The following is a 21026-nucleotide window of genomic DNA, read 5'->3' as shown; positions in this document are numbered from 1 at the left end:
TAGATAGACCCGGTCTCCCACCTGATATTCCTTCCTGGAAGTTTTCAGGTCATAATGGGTCTTCATGCTATCAGCTGATCTTTCTAGATTCCGCTGAGCATAAGCAAAAGCATGTTGAAGGTGTTTCCTTAAATTCTCCACATACTCATGAGTTGTGGAGGCATTTATCAGTGTCTGCTCTTGGGTCCTGTAGAGCAAATGCTGCGGAAGCACCATCTTGCGCCCAGTCATCAACTCAAATGGTGACATTTTGGTTGCAGATGAAGGGGTAGATCTGATTGCCATTAGGACCAGAGGTAATCGGATATCCCAACTTGGCCCAGAATCTGCCACAAACTTTTTTAAGATGCTCACAATTGTCCGGTTATATCTCTCTACTGCATCAGAAGAAGCTGGCCGGTAAGCAATATGCAACTTCCTTTTGACCCCCAGTATCTCCCACATCTTTGTCATTACTTCACTGGTGAAGTGGCTACCTCTGTCTGACTCAATCCTTTGAGGTAGACCAAAACGGGAAAAGATGTGGTTAATCATCAAGGCAGCTGCCGTTTCTGCCTTGCAATTTGGGGCTGGGAGACATTCCACCCACTTGGTAAACAAGCATGTCACAGTCAACATGTACTTATTCCCCCTAGCAGAGCGAATCACGGGGCCTACAAAGTCAATTTGTAAATCTGACCATGGCAGTGTCATCCCCCTCTTTTGGAGAGGCGCACGGTGCGTGAGGGATGATGGCTGAAATTGTGCACACACAAGACACCCCTTCAAGTATTGGTCGAGGTCCTGCCCCATGTGTGGCCAGTATGCAACCTCTCTTAAGATTTCCAGTGTTGTGTGAAACCCCCTATGACCGGCGGTGGCCGCATCATGGGCGTGACTTAACATCAGGCTTCGGAATGAGGTAGGAACCACCCACTGATCGTGGCCAGCTTTGGATTTCCTTACCAACAAACCGTCTTGGATTCGGAACATTTTTGGACATTTCATCAACACTCTTAGGTCCTCTTTCCCAATGTAATTGGTATCCGTCAGGGGAAAGTTCTCAGGGTCCTCAAGGTGCTGGTAAAATTTACCAATAATTGGATCCCCCTTCTGAGCGGTAATCAAATCAGCATCAGGGGTCTCCTTACTCCATTGTGCAATTGAAAGGTCGTTGTGAGCATTTGTCTGGGACCTAGTGATAGCAGTGACCTGGATTTCCCCCAACAGGGACTCAATCTCAATTAGATCCCCTTGGATGGCCCCGGTTTTGGCCAGCTGATCAGCTAAGTCATTTCCAGTTTTGTCTGGTCCCTCTACTTTGGAATGACCCTTGATCTTTTTCCAATAGATGGTCATCTCATTCGAGGTGACCAGATCATCAATGTTTTGGATCAACTTCCCATGTTTCAAGGGTTTGTTGTTAGCACATAACATGCCTCTGGTTTTCCAATTAACCAGGTGCTCCACGAACCCGTTCCGTACATAATCCGAATCTGTGATTATGACCAGTTCGTGGAGTTGATGCTGGACAGCAGTGAGGATGGCCTGATGCACAGCCATCAATTCTGCCACCTGACTACTTCGGGGACCAATTTGTATCCAGCGGAGGGTTCTGGGAACTCCTTCACCCATGCATTCCCTACGCCAGCCACCAGTTCTTTCTCCCCGTTGTTGTCAACATGGTAAGAGCATCCATCCACATAGACAGTGGGCATTCCCTCACACTTGTCCTCTTCAAAGACTTTGTGTGGGGAATTAAGGTATGCCTCCGTGTTGTCCTTGATTTTTAGACTTTCGTCCTCGAGACAGTTTTCTCTGGCACAATCATGCAAGTCAGCCAGACCTTGCGCGAGGGGACTCTTCTTGTTTTGGCCATATCGGACCTCCACAGGAAAGCCTTACATTGACAGAATCCAGGAAGTAATTCGGGAATTACTCACATTTCCGGTCCGGATTCTATCACTTTGGAGCTATTGCAGAGGCTGGTGTGGAGTCTCCACTATGATGTGTTCCCCCTGGATAAACGGGCGGTAATTCTTCAATGCCCACACCGTTGCCAGGAGTGCCTTCTCACAATCGTTGAATTTTTCCTCCACAGAGGATAAAGTTTTGCTCGCATAGGAGATTACTTTATTGACCTTGTCATGCTTTTGGTATAATACTGCCATCAAGCATGTATTAGAGAACCCCGTCTCCAGGAAGAACTCCTTGTTTCTGACAGGGTAAGCTAGGCAAGGCGCTTGTGAGAGGCTTCTTTTGAGTTGTCTTACTGCCTCGGCTTGTTCTGGACCCCATTCCCACTTGACCCCCCCCTTCAGGAGATGAATTAGGGGTCTGGTGATCTCTGCGTAGCCCTCAATGAACTTTCTGCTGTAATTAGTCAGTCCAAGGAGGCTCCTTAGTTCCCGCAGAGTTGTGGGGTCTTTCAGTTTCTGAAGTGCTTCCACTTTCTTTTCCTGGGGACAGAGACCCTGAGGAGTAATCTCATGCCCCAAGAAATTAACACGGGTTCTACACCACTGTGCTTTCTGAAAGGAAAGTTTTGCTCCGGCGGCCCTCAACTGCTTCAGAACATAACGGATCTCCGCTATGTGTTCCTCCACAGATGAACTTTTGATGAGGACATCATCTACATAAGCCAGGTTACCCCTCGCACCCAGGTCGGGCATGGCCTTATGTAGGAAAATGTTGAATTCATTGCCGGAGTTGAGGTATCCGAAAGGAGTCCGGGTCCATGTGTACTGCTGGCCCCCAAAGGTAAAAGCCAGTTTGTATTGGTCCTCCCTACTGACAGGCGCGTTCCAGTATCCATTGGTCAGGTCTATTGCAGTGAATACCTGTGACCCCTGGATCTGGGCCAGCCCTTGGTCAATGTAGGGCAGAGGCCATCGGGAAGTATGGACCCATTTGTTGAGCTCCCTAAGGTCAGCGCAGAGTCTCCACTGGCCGTTTGGCTTCAATATTCCCAGCACCGGATTATTGAAAGTGCTGTGGACTGGACGGATTATTCCCCGGAACTCAAGGTTCATAATTATTTCAGTAAGGGACTCCATTGATGCGAGAGGCAAACGATATTGCTTCACAAATACAGGAGTCATGCCAGGGTCCGTGGGGATTGTTGTTGTGTGGATGTCAGTGCGACCACAGTCATATGAGTCTACCGCAAAGAGATCTTGGAAATCCAAGAAAACTTGTTTCAACTTTTGCTTCTGTTCCAGAGTCACACAGGCATCAGCTAGGTTGACTCTCTCTTCCACCATCTGCCTGAAGCCTGGAAAGACTTCTGGTTTGGCTATCTCAGCGGCCTCCTCCAGCTGGGTGGAGAAGTCCCTGGTCAGAGTGCTGATTTGGACTGGAGGCTTCAGGTGGGAAAGGCAGCCCTCATGGACCTGGAAAATCACCTCATCCCTCCTGAAGTCACAAGTCACATCTTCCTTACCATAGGGGCAGGAAGTGTACACCAGGAAGTTCCCCCCATGCCGGGTAAAAATCCTGTCTGGTGTTGTATTGTCATCACTGTCACTGTCAAAACAGTCCTTGGGGATTGGTCCTAACAGTTCATTTACTAAGTCGATGGAAAAATGTCGGTCATCAACCGCCATTCCAATAATGGTGCCTGCGGCTAGAGTAATACTCTTTAAGTCGCTGTTATCCACCTCTATTAGAATGGTGTCATGTTCTATGTTGACTAATGGAGTTGGGTTTACCCCCAACCCTTGCTGTTGGAGAGAAGCGTTTAGATGTATGTAAGCATCAGGGTTTTTCAAATGTTGTCCTCTTTTAACTTTCACTTCCAGGGAGATTTGTCGGGTCCTTTCTGGGATGGTGACTTCCTCTTTAATCTGAATTTCAACTGCATAAGGTAGCAATTGAGCTGACCTAAAGGCTTTTTCTGGATCATCAAAGCCCATGGGATTATCCGCTAATCGGGACCAAGCTTTGAAGTTTATTAGGTCCAAACTAATGGCAAAGCGATTGAGAATGTCACTGCCTAAGTAAAAGGCGGCAGGGACGTCTCGCACGACCCAACAATTGTGGACTATGCTCTTGTTGCCAATGGAGATTTTGAGCATACACCTGCTTGGCAGGAGATGTTTGGAATTAGGTGCTTCCATGTCCATTTCCCATTTGTCTATCAGTTTGAACGTGGGAATGGCTGGATCTTTTGGGAGTTGGCGGAACATGGCTTCGCTGATGAAGCTCTTACCGTTGTTCACACACACTCGAGCGAGAACAGAGTCCTTCCCATCATTTAACTGAACAGGGATGAACAACTGCTCTCCAATTTGCTGAATATCAGCCAGGCTCTGAGCTGATTTCACATCTTTCTGGACTATAGGAGTGGGAGTTTCAGATTGTGGATTAGTAAAGAATCTCAGAGTGTTTCCTTCCAGCGTGGAGTACCACCTTAGACTGGAAGGAAGGTTGATTTTCAGAAATAGAGAGGACCCCCCATCACCAGTCTGTTGTCCTACTGCTATTACTGTCACGTCTGGAATTTGGCTATTCTGGAAGTGAAATTCTACTTGGTCAGGTTTTTGTTCAACCATGTGGCAGGTGCCGTTTAAACTAACATGGTTGACACTCTGTTTTAATTTTATTGATCGGCTAGTCTGGGTCCAGAGGACCTTGTTTACGCAATCTATTAGGGGTGACAACCTTCTCAGGAGGTCATTCCCTAGTAAACAAGGGGTGCCCTCTGGAGTCACAACTATGACTGGGTGTTTCAACTTGTGTCGCCCAATTTTAATGTCCAAATCTGCAGTCCCCTCAACGGGAATTTCCTTCCCGTCAAAGTTCTGGAGTTGTCCAGGAAGAGAGGTGAGAGGAATACGATAATTCTCTCCCCTTCCTGCATTCAGTTCGTCAAAGGCCCTTCTGGACAGAAGGGTAGCTTGAGATCCAGTGTCCACCAGTGCCAAAATTGTACCCTGCCCCTGTACTTGTACCGGGGCATAATATCTTCCCTCCTTCTCCTCAAGGGGGCACAGATAATGCACATTTTTGAACAACTGGTTGGCTAACTTTCTGGTTTTGGACATGGCGAGAGAAGAGATTTGGGCAGAATTCTGTGGAGAGCCTCGGGAATCTGAAAGAAAAATTTGGCAACTGGAGATCAGAGCCATTGTGGGTTCCCCTGGCTCTGGTTCTGGGCCGCCCCCCGCTTTTTGGAGGCAGTCACCAGGATGGGTTTGAACCACGGGATTTTCTTGCTGTTGGTTCTGGGATGAGATAGTGGGCGGCGGTAGCTTAGTCTCCACATCTCCCCAGTCTGGATTTGCATCCCTAGGGACCCATTTTTCTTTGGGAGGAGTTCCCCCCTCTCTGAAGGAGAAGATCCTTTTCCCAGGATCCTCTGAGGATCCCTCTCCCTCAAATTGGAATATCTGTACCTCCTCCTCAAACTGAGTCTGTTTGGGTCTTTTGTTTCTCCTACCCCCCCTCTGCTCCTTAGGAGGCAGACTTTCAGGGGCAAGAGATTTTGTTTCCGGTTCCTGGGTTTCCAGGGGCTGTTTACAAGTGAGGAAGGAAGCTTCCTCCAAGGCTTTACACCCCCCTTCCCTTTGTGCCTCCTCCCTGGGAACCGGTGAGTTATCGGGGTGCTGCCCCCGTCATTGTTCTGGAGCACCAGGTCCAGAGTTGGGTGCGTTCTGCGCCGGCATGCCGATCTGAGGGTTCTGCTGAGCCCTCAGTATGTGACCCAGATCCCGCGCCATGTTTTGAACCTGGCGCTCTAACTGGGAAACCCGCTCAGGCTGATACGGGGCCCTGTTTTCTCCCCTGGGCTGATCCCGGGAAGGGTAGCTGTCCCTCCTCTGGTAATACCCCGGGTTGGGAAGATTTGGGTACCCCTCCACCCTTGGACTCCCCTCTCCCGGATTAGGTTGTCTGGGCTCAGGGAATTGGGGAAAGAAGGGTGGAGGATTTTGGGGCTGGAAATTGGGTGGATACCTGGGGAAAATGTTCTGCCCAGGATTCGGAGAATTTCTGCCCTCCGGTGGGAAGTTAGGAGGAAAGTTCCCTGGGTTAGGTTCTTGGCTGGATCTCCCCCCTTGGGCTGGAGGAGTCCACACATAACCCAGGATGGGTCTGTTTCCCTTGTAACGGGGGCTTACATAATCAGGAGAGCGAGGGACCCCATTTGTGGGGCTGCCTCCCTGGCTCCCTGTCTGTGACTGGCCCGAGGACCTTCTGGGCCTAGCATTATTAGGTGCAGGTAGGTTTTTAGGCCCCCCCATCTCCAAATCCAAAACGGGGGTGACCTTTACCTCTGCCACCTTGGCAGCAGCAGGGGTGCTGTTGGCTTTGGGGTTTTTCTGGGCATTACTTTTGCTATCTACCGGTTTCTGCACCTCATAGATCCGGGTAGCCTGTTCAATGACCCAGACTAAAGATCTTTTCTCGTAAAAATCCCTCACGAGCTGGGTCATTATGTATTTGGGCAAGGCATGAAAAAATGTATTGATGAATTCTCTACTGTCTGTGCGCACCCTTCTGGTGGTCTGCGCAAAAGCACGTTTTAGTTCTTGCACAAATTCTTGTGGGGCCTGATCCTCCCCACATTGTAAATTGTAGGCTGCCTTGCGAGCCTCTTGAGGATTCCTGTGAACCGAAAAATGTTTCAAGATGGCCGCCTTATAGGTGGACCATCTTAAATGATTTTGGTCCTCCAGCCCCGCAAAGAAACTGGAGTATTCCGGGAAGAAGGTCCACTTTACTTATTGAATACAGCTTTGGCTGTCCTTCAAATGGAAAGTCTCCATCATTTGCTCAAACAACCCTAAGTGCTCCCAAACAGAATACTTAGCGTTCTTATGGTAAGGCGTGATGACGCTCCTAATCGCCTTAATCTGCTTTAAGGGGTCCTTAAGCAAGGCCCTTTTTGCCTTATTGGCCTTTTTGGTTCGGGTAACCCTTGTCCATTCATCCTCTGACTCAGAGGCACTGCTCCCAGAGGTTCCTGTCTGCTCTTCCAGGTTTTCCCGGATTCTGTGAGCCTGGGAATGGCTGGCAGAATGTGGGGACCTGGTCTCCTGTGTCCTGCGCAGTTCAGAGGAGTCTTCAGATTCCTCCTTGCTGCCAGGTTTTGATGGGTACCCCCCCCACTGACCTAACTGGGCAGAGGTTTTCAGGATGCCCTTAATGGGCCTACTCTCCTGGGGTTCCCCATTAAATTGCACTGTGCTGGGGTGCCCATACCCGGATGCCCGCCCCTCCATTCCTGGGTGGTACTGGCCTATGAGCCCCATGCTTCTGGCTGGATAGTAATCTGCCATCCCTGTGGCCCTGTGCTCATGTGCGCCAGGGGACATGGGGGTGGCAGAGTCCAGGGACCGAGAGAGATAAAGGCCTCTGGTACTAGGGCTCCTGGGGTTATGCTCAGGAGTTTCTCTTTCCCAGCGAACCTCATCTCTATCCGCCCCTGCTCCCTGTTGCAATGCAAGAGCCTGCGCCTTCAGTTCCTCAGTTAAGGCCTTACTAGACTCTATCAGTCTCTCCTGCATCGCTACCTGTTGCTGGAGCCTCTCATTGTGCTGGCAGAGAGCCTCATTTTCCCTCTGTGCTTCCTGGTTGGTCCTGGAGAACTGGGCCAGTCTTTGCTGCAGGAGGTTTACCTCCTGAGCTGTGTCCCTATTGGCCTGCTCCTTTCTTGCTAGAGCATCCTCCACCCTCCTGGTGTGCTCTAACAAGTTCTGGTGTTCTTTTTGGAGATCACCCAGTCCCTGGTGGGCCAGGTGATTTTCTTCCATTTTTCTTTTTAAGTGGCAGACTTCCTGGCCTAAGGTGTCCCTTTCCTGACTAAGAGCCTGCATTTGTGCCGCCAGGTCGTCCCTCTGCCTTTGAAAGGCACCAGCTTTCTGGCGTTCTTCATCAAACTCTGCCTGGGTATCCAGGTCTTTCAAAATCAGCTTGTTACTCTCTACCTTCACTCTATCTAGATGACTTTGCAGGGTGGCTACCTGCTCCGTGCATGCCCTGTTAAAGTCTAATTGTTGCTCCAGCTTTTTCTGGCTCTGCAGTAAGGAGTCCAAACTGTCTTGGTGCTCCTTCGGCAGGGCCAGAAATCTAGTATCCTGGTCAGCCTTTTCCTGTTGCAGTATATCCATGTCCTCCTTTATTTTACTGATATACTGCCTACTGTCATTTTCTTACTCCTGGCTCCTGAGCAGCCTCTGCTCAGAAGAGTCCAGATCAGATTGGGCCTTCTGTAATGCCAGCAGTTGCCTACTCGCCAAATCTTGGCCTTCAGCACATCTGTCCTGCATGGCTCCCATATGTAAATATAAATATGCCGCTACCCTGGCAATCTTGTTGTGCTCATCCTTGGCCTTAGAGGACATATATAGTTTACTCAGGGCCACATGTAATGGACCCTGATCTCTCCATAGGTCTGACCCTGTTTCAGTGACCTGTCGCCTGATGGCCTGCAACCAGGCATCCTGGCCCTGTTCAGTCCATTCACCTCTCACAAATAGTTTATGTAAGAGGTGCTCTCTGGCTATTTTCATGTCTACTAAGGTCGTCATTCTAGAGATTGGTCTCTGTCCTGACTTACAGAAGTTTGTATTTTATTTTTGCAAAACAGACCTTTTCCTAAGAGCGTTCCTTTGAGGAGTGCTTTACAGAGTAACACAGCGTGGTGATCCAACCGGATATGTGTATCTGGTCAGCTGGCACGCTGTATTAATCTGCACAAATGGTAGATCTAACCCAAACGTCCGGCACGAGCCCCCAATTTGTAAGAGGATTCAATTCAGCACTACAGCCAAGTCAACGCTTAGTCTAGAATACTGAATGAAAACCCTTATTGATATATCTTTATGTCCATTTCATGCGTTCTGGATGACTACCCGTATATAACACCCCTCTCTTGGAATCCTCCTGACCCCACTGAGCCAAGAAGTAGTTCTGTTTTGCAAGTTAAAAGGTTTAATTGATAATTTAAACAATATATATATATCACGCTTTATAATAAATTAATAATTGGATATCACACTTAATCTGGTATGATAAAGATTAACAACGGAGAATCTGGCACTAGCACACTTCTTTATAATCACTAAGGAGTTGACATGAAATGGATAAGATAGCAACAATACTTTTATGGTTTCAAATGGATGCAATGTGGAATGAAATGCAGTACAGAAAATAACTTGATAGGATTTCAGCAAAAGACAATGTAATCACTTTCTTGGACAATTCGCCCCCCCTTTTTATGCAATGCAAGGAAACGGAGGGAAGCACACAGTTCTCAGAAATGCAATCAAATGTGATTCAGTTCACCCCAGCAACTTAGACTACAGAAGTTGAAAACACAGGCCCAGATGCTTTTAAATGTGCTGGAAATGAAGAAAAAATATGCTAAAATGCTTTTAATTCCCTCTAGAGGTTCAGGGTGAGTGGTATCTAGTTAATATTAGTCCAGGCTCACACTAGCAATGATGCAGGGATAATTTTTATGAGGCAAACAAATTTTTTTCAGAGGAAAGCAAAAGCAGCTATCTTTTTGCAAGTGGAGAAATTTGCAAATCGCGGTAAAATTCGCGAATGCGTCTGGTGCGATTACAGAGGAACTACAAGGGCTAGCAATATCGTTTTGGGATCCTAGGAAAGCCTAGGATCTCAGCTTCCAGGTGAAAGTTACTGCAAGTCTCTAGCACAAACGGTCACGGAGATATGAGCGATTAAATAAAGGTCGTTTTTCAGATTTGAAATTTTAAAGTTCAAAAAGACCAGTGCAGCTTGCAACTAGAAAATGACAGGTGACAGCGTTGCAAATTACAGGTGACAGTTAGGAGACAGTTCTACTTAGATTAAACTAGATTGAATTATATTATTTTAACTAGGAGATTGGTTCTGCACAGTTTTCTAGGTACTCACACTATATTCTTGAGTGAAATGGGCCTCGCCATGGATCTGGTCAGGTTTTAGACGGGACTCTGGTCTCTGCACTTCACAGTGATCTGGGTCTGCTCTCTCTCTGGATTCTGAAGATTGAGGGATTTAAAGTCTGGATCTTTCTGCACAGCTTTCTCTGGAGATTGATGGAGGTAAAGTATGGATTTTCCCGGCAGAGCTTCCAGCTGCAAATGGATTTGAAAAGTCCCTATCTGTCCTGTCTCTCTGCTTTTATGTGTTTTGAAAATGGGTGTGTGTGAGCAGCATCACTAGCCAGCCCCTCTCCACTTGTCATTGGCCACTTCATCCACTTCCACTTGATTGGGGGAATGAAATGAAGTGTCATCATGATGAGGTCTGTTTATGATACAGAGAACCCACCCCTGTCAACTTTACACACAATCTATATTTGCTCAAAAAAACATATTTGCACAGGTACACATTTGTTTAAAATTACATGCACCCTTCACATATCACAGGAGGTATACCCTGTCCAAATCTGCTCTTCCTGGGGGCTTGCATTCAAAAATGGCACATATTTCACTTTTTAACTGGTTTCGCAATTTCGGACATTAACCCAAATTTACACACATGTGCGCAAGGAGTATGGACATTAGTTGATGAAGTGTCAGATTTTTCACATGCACACATTTTGAGTAATATCCTCTTTTCCGCTAAAACCCCCCTGAACATGCCACCGGTTCTAAAAACCTCTTAAAATGTGGGCAGAAAAATCACAAGAATTATGGTGTCAATTATACAATTTTCACATGTCCGCTCTATGAGTTATTCATCTTTTTAGAGTTATGTTCTGGCCCCAAAGGGGTGTGGTTTTCCTCCAGCACAAGGTTGAATTTCTGGTTTTTCCAGTTCTGCCAAGCCAGCTTGCTCTCACAGGCAGTGCCCCTCCCCTGTGCTTCCAGGTGAAATCTCCATTTACGACTCCCGCCATAAAACATTTGCCTGAGTCAAGACAGGGCTTTGTTCAATTTCCTGCAGAGCCCAGGTAATTCAATCAGGGAAGTGTCATATCCCTTTTGGTGTGAGCAGCAAAAGGGCAGCTAGGCCTGGGAACACAGCTGTGACTCAAGTTTCACTCCTGATGGGGTAGTTGCCAGGCAAATTGGAATCTCTTTAAGCCAGTTTTTAGCTACATGTCATTTCTGTTCCCCAGTTTCTGCATTCAAATAAAACTAAACATTTTCACATATGCAGCTAGAAGGCTGATTCTAAGTTTAAAACTATGACATTTAAACAATTGCAACCTATATGACACTCAAAAGTAGGTCATTCAGTCAATTTAAACATTTAGATTTTTTTAGTGTCTTTCAGTCCAAATTTACTTAAACTGCTGAAATCCACAGCTCAGCCAGTCTTGTTATAAACCTTCAAGTCACTTCAGAATATAACTTTACATTGTATCCACCTCTCAGTAAGTCTTTCTTTGGCCTGTTTTGGGTTCATTTATTCAGTTTTCTACAAAAAAGTAAAATCTGGTGGTTTTAAAACGCCGGCTTTCTGATAGTGGTGAGTACTGGTACTGCACCCCTTTTTGGGATTTAAGAAAATGAATTCCCAACAGTTATGGGTTTGCTTTTGGCAATCAGCATTGCCACTCCCAATGGTTTCAGTCTACTGTGTGGGTAGTCCAATGGTGGTTTTAGGCAGTTTCCTTCTGTGCCCATAACATCGGCAAAAATGAGTGGCAGCCTATTCTTCATGCATTTCCCTGTGCATTTTCTGGGAAGCTCTGGCCATCATGATGTTTTCATGTCAGTACTGCACAGTTTTGAGGTAGGGCTCGGATGCATGGGTAAATACATCCCACAGCAGAAACACAACAGGTTTCTGTTTCCATGCTGCAGTGTTTAGAAATACAACGTTTTTGGATTTGTAAATGCTGCAGTATTTACAAATCCAAAAACATTGTTATTCTGAATGCAGCAGCTTTCGCTGGGAGTCTCCAGGACTCCCTCAGGGTTGGGGGAGCCCAGGAGACTCCACGTGAAAGCTGCTGCTGTCAAAATAACAACGTTGTTTTATTTGTGATTGCCGTGGTTTTCCAACCACGACAATCACAAATACAACAACGTTATATTTTTAATTGGTGCGCCTCAGCTTTTTGCCTTCATTTTACGTTTTCTGTGCTTCCAGGGGCTTGGGGAGCACAAAAAACGTAAAATGAAAGTGAAGGCAGCCTTTTCAGCTCTTCTCAGGCTGCAGTAAGCAAAAGCTCCCAGTAGGGGGCTTTTGATGCTTGTTTAGTGCTGCAAAGGCAGAGCTGAGGAGGCTGCCTGAAATCACAAAATGGATGCCCCCGAGTGCTTCCAATTTTAAAGTTTGAGCTTCATTTGCTTGAAACTTTCCATAGGGACTTAAAACATATATATATATATATTTAAGATATTTGTTTCATTATTGGCCATCTTTTTGGCCAATAATATTTTCTGACCGAACCATTCCTTTAATCAGGCTCTGGTGCTGCATCTTAATACTAACAGGTTCAACACTTAACGCAAGGTGCAGCATCTCCTACTTCCAACTAACAATCAACATTCTCCTCTTAGGATGGTTGAACACTGGAAATCTTCGAGGAGGTGACAAGGAGGAGCCGACTGTGGGTACCATTACAGACATAGCTAGTATACTAAAATAAATAAATGAAGGCAATAGTAAGATCATGGGCAGCTGGCAGTTCAAACAATGGTTCAAGTTCTAACGATACAGACTGTACAGTTGTGTTCAGGTATGCCCCCCCCGTAGCAGCACCTCACCTTGTCTGCTGATGGCCTTCTCTAGACAGACTCTACGAAGTACTGATGCTGGATGCTCTGACCTCCCCTACGGGCGCCCAACACCCACACTCTTCCAACCACGGGCTTCCCTCAAGCGGATCTGGTCCCGTGAGGAAATATGCAGTGGGGGCATGGCCAAATCCAATGGTATCAGCAGTATGGAGGCTCCCCTGAGCCAGAAAGCAGTGCGGGACACCTTCACCCTTCCACCCGCAAGCTTGCATATATTTCATATGTAACTTTACCAATTGACAAAAATGGATGTAGATATTTAGTTATGTTGAAGTAATATTACAGACCAATCTCCGTGCTTCTCATGGAGTGGCAGAAGGTAATTTGTGAGAGAAACCAGATATTAGCATTGAAACCAAAATTCCTCATTCCAACCTTCTCTCATTTGTGTTCTTTTGGCAGGTAGTTTATGTTCTTATCACTTACTCAAAAATATAGTTTTTGGCCATACGCAAAAGTAGACAATTAGCCGTAACAATTACCTCTAGTGCAGTCAACTGTACAACACGCTGCCTTTTCTAAATCTTGGGCAGCAGACATCTGAAAACACTGTTTCAACTAACATAGCATAGAAGATGACAGGCTTAAATTAATAGCGAGGAAGCAATAACTTTCTAATCTCAGCAACCTTAAAAATGTCCGCATAACGTTATGGAGCCAAAATGGGGGACACATGGGGGTGAAGGGGCGTAGTTTGGATAATGCGGACAATTTGTTGAAGGGCGTAATCTGGTGATGGTGCATAGTCTGGCAGAGGTGGAGTAAAGTTGGGGGAGGCATGCACTTAGTTGCACCTGGGGCAGCAGAAAGCCTCAATACGCCACTGACACTACAAATACGCATGCATGTTCTGTCATGTTAAACAGACTTACATTACGTATGTATGACATTATTTTCTTACAAAATTGTTAACAACTTAATTCATATTGAACTATTAAAATGTACTTATAAAACATATACACCACTTTTCCATATACAATTACCTGGTTTGCCATTTTGAAATAAGTGCAAACACCTTTTCAATCACAAATAGCACGTGCATATTTTTTCCACCTCTACACTAAACAATCACCATACAGAAACACCCGGCAGCACTTATTTTACGACAAATGCACGTGCTGTTTGTGCTTTAAACCATACCCAAACATGGTACTTTTCCAGAAATGCCTCTTAACAAGATGAAACAATTCAATTGAAGTCAGTAACCAGTGCAGATGCAAATTAAGTACCCTTTGCAAACTTATGTGGCCCAAATTTACTAAGGAAGATGCAAGTTGCAAGTTCAAATTTCGCCCAAAATGAGTCACAATTTACGTGGAAGCAACATACACATATTTATGAAAACAAACTAATCAACAGAAAGGTGGGAGTCAAGAAAAATAGTGTATATCAAAGCGGAAGTTACACAAACACAGAAAGGTATAAATAACTCCAAAAACAATTTATATCAAGGCAAAACAATTACCAGAAAATACACACCAGCACTGACAATCAGCAATAAGCCACCAGAGGAGACAGGACACAGAAAACCAAACAGATGCCCTGTAACACACCACAGATCATGTCAAATGCACATACTGCCACATCATACGTGCAACCAACACAACCATCCTGAAAGTAAACACCTTTATGCTACACACATACACAACCTTAGCAACAAGGCACACCTGAGCCCCCCCCACACACAGCTGAAGAATGTCCCATGTAAACATGAACAAATGAACCACTACAGCAACAATGCACATCAACACTCACAGCATGATGCCACAGGTTGTGATAAAATCCCTAGTATTTGGCAATATCACTCTACATGCAGAAATGGCATGATGCTGCAGTCACAGCTGCAGCCGCACCCCGGCTGAAAAGGAGACAGAGGGAGCGGGTCTTCCACTCTTCCACACCAGGGTCATCCTCTTCTGCATGTCCGATCTGGTGGTCTATGGAAGGTATTGCTTCTCTCCACATATCATCATGGACATGTTGCAGGAGTGAGAGGGTGCACCCCACCACTGCGTGCTCTCATGCCATCAGGGTAAATGTGAAGCTCCTGGCCGCACTGCACTTCTTTGCCACTGGCTCCTTCCAGAGGACAAATGACATCACTGCATGCATCTCACAGGTAACACACGCATGTGTCCTGCACCAGGTCATGGCATGCATCATATCCAGCAGCTGATTCCATGTCCACATGCCCTCAACCCAGGATGAGCAGAGACAGATGGCTAGCACATTTTACACAGTGCATTGATTCCCTCTCATCATCGAAGCCTTCGACTGCACCCATGTCGCACTATGCCCCCTCCTGGACCAAGCACACATGTACCAGAACCAGCACCTCTGGAACTCCATCAATGCTAAACTGATCTGTTAGGCGGGTGGCCTGTTCATGGATGTGTACACCAATTTCCTGGGTTCTGTCCATGACATCCACATATTTAGGTCTCCAGCATCTGTGTGCAGTTGGAAGCAAGACATTTCAGGGATATGTGGCTGATAGATAAGACCATGTTCCACCACACAAATGCAGCCACACATCCACACATGGGCACACAGACACATGAGCATTTCAACACATGCACCTCATCACTAGGTCTACACAAAAGCAGCAATCATGCCTGCAACACCACACACAAAGGAACACCAAAGGTGCTTCTACATGCATTTGATGCCGGTTACCCATTGAGGCCCTACCTCATGATACCATAAAGGCGGGCAGCCACCAAGCAACCGGAAAGGTACAATTCTGCAGGTGCATCATTGAGTGGATGATAGGCATCCTGCCGTCATGATTCAGATGCCTAGATCACTCAAGGGGTGTTCTCCTGTACTGGCTACATATTGTTTGCGAAATCATACATTCCTGTTATATCCTGCATAACTTCGCAGTAGTACCTGATCTTAGACCAGAGCCACAAGTCAGGCCCCCGACCCAGGTCGAGCTCATTGCAACAGCAGCATGAGTGAGGTAGCAGCTTTTTCGCATAAGCATGCATGCTGCCCTAAAGGAACAGTGACTGCACACAAACACACACAAACTTGCCTGAGACACCCATGGAAACAGAAATACGCCATGCCAACACATAGAAAAAATGCAAGCCCACACACACACAGCCCTGCACTGCATAGAAAATCAATGCACACATATGTACAACCAGTCTGCTGTGCCAGTAAAGCACATGCCTAATATCCCATAAGTTCATGGAGTATGCAGGGATCAACATCAACTCAATTGCACACAGCAGCACACAAACCACCATGTACCCCATAGTCCCACATGAACCAGTATCACTTTCCACATGTACACCCACACGACCACACATGTGCCCTACATGACATGACACACGTGAACACCTGCCGGCATGCTGTACCTACAACAATGACCAATTGCACATGATACATTGTGACACAACAACAATGCAATCCTGCAGAATTCAAACACTCCCCAGCACAGTAGCCAATACGACACACTGAAGGACCAACGGAAACACATTGGCTGTCTCAACATGCCATGAGCAAAGCAGACAATACACCATCCTTTGGCAGAACATCCGCTTCACACCCATTTTCCAGAACCACGCAAAGTCATGAAGGTACCACACAACAACCACTCTTAAGTCACCCATGAAGAAGGGGCAGAGTGACAAAGGGACACATCAGAGAGCGCACATGTATAAAATATGAATTACCATATAGCATGGATGCGGTGCCATTCCGCACGGCCAGAACCTCACCCATAATGTCATCACATGCACTCACAGACAACTCTTGTAACGTGCCGCATTAGTACGGAATGAACAGAAACTGCATCCAATCCGAGCAGGAGTCACAAAGTGCCACCATGAAGTGAATAAAGTTAACTTATCACCACCAAAAATTGCACGATGAATGTTTAAAACAATATGTGCCTGAACTTTGTTATGTGTACGTGATGGTACACGGCCTGGTGGAGTGACACCAAGCACACAGCAAGATGCAGTAGACACAACAAATACAAATTTGGGAGGCAGACACATCATTCCCGAAAAGGGGCTGGGGGCACACATGTTATATGGTCCTGGAATCCAGAAGAGTATCACCAAGGAACTGCCAGGGGATGCACAGATGACATGAGGCCCTGTAACTGCAGGCAACAACAAGCTGAACGTCAGTAAGTATCAACATATGCACCAGAGAATACACACAGTTCATCATGGCACTACAACCTGCCATTGAGGGCACTGAAGTGAGGGCCAGTGGTGAGCTGCCAATAGTGATGCACACTGCATACCTGTATCACCTGGAATGAAAGGTTGAGGGAGAGGGCACCTCTTGGAACCACCTACCCTATGGCAATGACTCTACCTGACCCACATGAGAATGTACAGAACTACACCCACCCACCCAAGCAGATGCCACCACTTCACAAAAGTGCACGTCCCACATTCCACCACCCAACATGTCAGCCCATAAAAACGATAGCACAAGCGTGAACATCTGTGCACCTTGCTTACCAGAAGTAGGGATACCACACCAGAGGACCTGTCGTAAAGCACCATGACACAAATAGTAGAATGCTACAGGATGCCTGCATGGACTCCTTAGAATGACAAATCTCCCCACAAACCTGCATGCACCCACCACCCCTGCATAGCCACCTAGCATGCATATGAAAGAAGCAGCAAGTAGCCATGGTTGTGCAACAGCACCAGCATAAACAACAACCACCATGTACAACACACAGACATGTCCATGGCTTCAAGGGAACCTGTACACTTTATTGAAAATCACGCTCATCACATCATAGGGGTAGCATGAGTGTGTTGGTCACCATTCATAGCACTTCATGTGGGCAAATCAGCCCAGTAATGTCACTATAAATGATTAAGAGGGAGTCGCAAAATGGCAGTTGAGTGGCTGTCATTTCTTGTAAACAAATCCATCTTCTGGAACAAATCTTCTGCAACGGTGACAGACTGTGACAATCTATCTAGGGATAGGGAGAGGATACGGAGAGGGACGACAAAGTCATACGTCAAAATGGGACATGAAACCCCATTCCTCCCCACACCTTGCAGCGAGACACATGCATGGAACCATGCTAGTAGATATATGTGCTTGCATCAGATGTTGAGGTCCCGAAAGATAGACACAGGATGACATCCCTGCACTGTTTTCACACATAACAAGGCTCAGGTTGATCTATTCCGTAGGGGGTATTTTTGTTGAGATTTTTGTTTTTTTGGTTAGGGTTCACCCTCTTGTGAGGTACTTAGGATTTCTTTAAAACTGCTTCATATATGAAAACACATTCTTTATTTTGTTTCTCTAACCACAGGGTGTTCTTTTCTTTACTGGTCTTATTCATTATTTCTCCAGAATCCAGTTAGAGATTTGGATGGTTCCCATCTTATTTTGGGGAATCATAAACCAAAAACACCCACCGAGTTTCAATCAAGTTTTCTACTCGTCTAGGTAAAAACGCCACAAAACGCCTACCGGTTTCAGTGGCACTATTAAGTAGAAGCCACATTCATCAGGGCTGGGCAGACATTCAGGATATGATGTGTCAACAAAAGGTAGCTAATTAAAGAGTGGATTTTGACAGGAGATCCCACCCAGTTGTGGGGGTCCCCAGAAAAATCTGTGTGGTCAGGAAGGGTAGGTAGAACACTTCCTGAAGGAGCATGAAACGGATGTCATGCTCTGGAATCTTCTGTGCTCAAAAGTCAGGATCCCATAGAGCCGGCTCATGAACTTTCCATACTGGCCATACATATATGTGGTTACATATATGTGGTTACTATTACAAGGTTAGTAAAAGTGTGAGGTAGGGAAAAATAAAAGGTGTGAAAACCAGGAGGAAAAGGATGGACCCAGTGGTTAGGAGTTCAGCATAAAGTAGCATATGGGAATGGACCTTTCATTAAGCCAAAGGGGGAAGTTGAATTTCATGGGGTCTAGCAGTTTAAGTTCACACATTAGAAGACTGAGGCCGGTCTATTATGTATGGGCATTTTTTTGAGGTTTTTATTTTTCTGTTTTAGGTTCGCAATCTTCTTGGGGTTTCTTTGGGGGAGTTCTGTGTTCTTATTGTTTTTTAAAACTGCTTCATAGATTAAAAAAACATTTTTATTCCATCTCTGTCCACAAGATTTAAAAATATTTAAGAATGTTTCTTTAGTATTTCTAACCAACAAAAAGTCTGTGTACTGTGTATTTATTTCTCAGGACACAGTGTTGCGTAATGCCATAGTATTTTATTCAGCTCTCCTGTATACTATGAACCAGTCTTCCTGATTTTCTTTAAGGGACTCAGTTCAAAGTGGAATTGTCCTCATGTTTTCTACTTCAGGAGGATCATTATCCAGACTTCCACTGAGTTTTAAAAGCAGTCACTCAGCGGGTAAGTTAGAGACTTCTTTAGTGACAAACCATTCAAGGGCAGTGCATGGGTAAAAAGGGTGCCCAGCCTGCTTCAACTCTCTGCTTCTTCCTCACACTGCCGCACAATCTAGACCTCCCAATTATCTTTTCCATCAACAATCTCTCCTGGGGTTACCAGGTAGAAACCCTCCCCCATGATGTCATGCAAAATATAACAGATACAAACAATATTGTACAACATAACACACCTCCCACTTCCCAACTAAACAAATAGAAAATCCTAAAATGAAGTCCCTACACTTGAAAATCTCTCAGCTCTGTGAGATCTCATATTCTCCCTTCCAGCTAACCATCCTTTGTTCCAAATGTGCCCATCCTCCAACTCCACAGCATTATTAAATTCCCTTCTCCCTCTCTGTGGCCCCCAGAACTCCTGCTCACATATTGGCACTCTTCCAGGCCTCTGCACAAACACATTGCTCCATGCACCCCCCCTCTCCTGACATGATTCTGCACCTTGTACCTTTCCTTCATGCGCAACCCATTGGCATACACCCTCACCCTTAACTATCATTTCACTCTACAAATCCAGACCTATCCAACCATGGTGGATTGGTCACCATGTGTGACTTCCTTCTATTCAGAACCTCAAATAAAGTGAGACCAGTGGTAGCATGTGGAGATAATTAATCTGTAAGCACAAACTCTCTTCCCCACCAGCTCCTTCCAATTCTGGCCAGCATCACTAGCTATCTTGATCCCCTGCATCAGTGTGCGATTAAACCTTTCAACCGATCCATTGGTCTCATGGTTATATAATGACATACAATGGTGTGTCACCCCAATGCACTTGAGAAATGACTCCATAATGACTGAAGTCAATTGTGCTCCATTGCCATTCAGAAATTTCCTGGTAGACCCTCCTTTTGAAATACACTATCCAAAAACCCCATTACAGCCCTTAAGTCTGTTTTACAAGTTGTGCCTCAACCCAATTAGAAAACAAATCCATTAGCATACTAAAATATTTATTTACTCCACTTGCCACATTGTTCGGACATAGGATGTCCAATGGCACAAAATCCCAAGGCTCACTAGGCAACTCAATTGGACTCAATGGCAGAACAAAATTCCTAAGCATCTTATTTGCATCTCGACATACCACACATTCTTTCACCTGCCTCTCTGTCTCAGCATCCAGCCCAGGCCACCAATAATCTCCCCTCAACATTCCTTTGGTCTTAGACATTCCCAAATGTCCACAACCTCCAATATTCTTCTGCTTATTTCCAATGGCGGCACCAACCGTTTAAGAGGATGTTTGTTGGATATTGGTGAATGGATGAACAACAACTCGCTAAAGCTTCATGGAGACCAGACAAAAGGTGTGGTTATTGTTCTTTCAATGAATCAATCACTCTCATCTTCAGAGTGTTTGCCTCCTTCCCATGGCTCTCTCCCGATTCCAGTTGGTTCTGTAAAGAATCTGGGAATTACAATGTCTGCATCTCTTTCCCCTAATCTTCAAATCAGTGCCAGGTGTAGTGTGGGCCATTTTATGTTAAAAACATTTGAAAAAGTAATTCCCTTCATCCCCAGAGACCTCTGAGGACCAGTGGTTGCCTCTTAAATCTTGGGAATTATTGATTATTGTAATGCCACTCTGTTGGCCCAACCTAAGTATTACCTTAATAAGTTACACATTTCTGCAAACTTTGACTGGCCGGCTGGTGAACGGGCTGCCTAAATATTCTCATCGCTCCTTCTTCATTGGATGCCAGTACAGAGCAGGATGAAGTTCAACGCTCTCTGTCTGATACATTGAGCCTATTAAGGACAGGACGCTTCATAGCTTCATGAAATGATCATTCTCTACAGGCCAATTAGAAATCTCTGTTCCTCACATCTTCGTTGTATCTGTTTTCCCTGGATTTGGAATGTGACTGTGGTTGGCAGGGCTTTTTTTATGGCTGC

Source organism: Ambystoma mexicanum, chromosome 4p, assembly GCF_040938575.1.
Source record: "Ambystoma mexicanum isolate Mex_15411 chromosome 4p, UKY_AmexF1_1, whole genome shotgun sequence".
Taxonomy (NCBI): Eukaryota; Metazoa; Chordata; class Amphibia; order Caudata; family Ambystomatidae; genus Ambystoma; species Ambystoma mexicanum.
The sequence above is the reverse complement of the archived record's forward strand: the minus strand, read 5'-3'. Positions refer to the sequence as shown.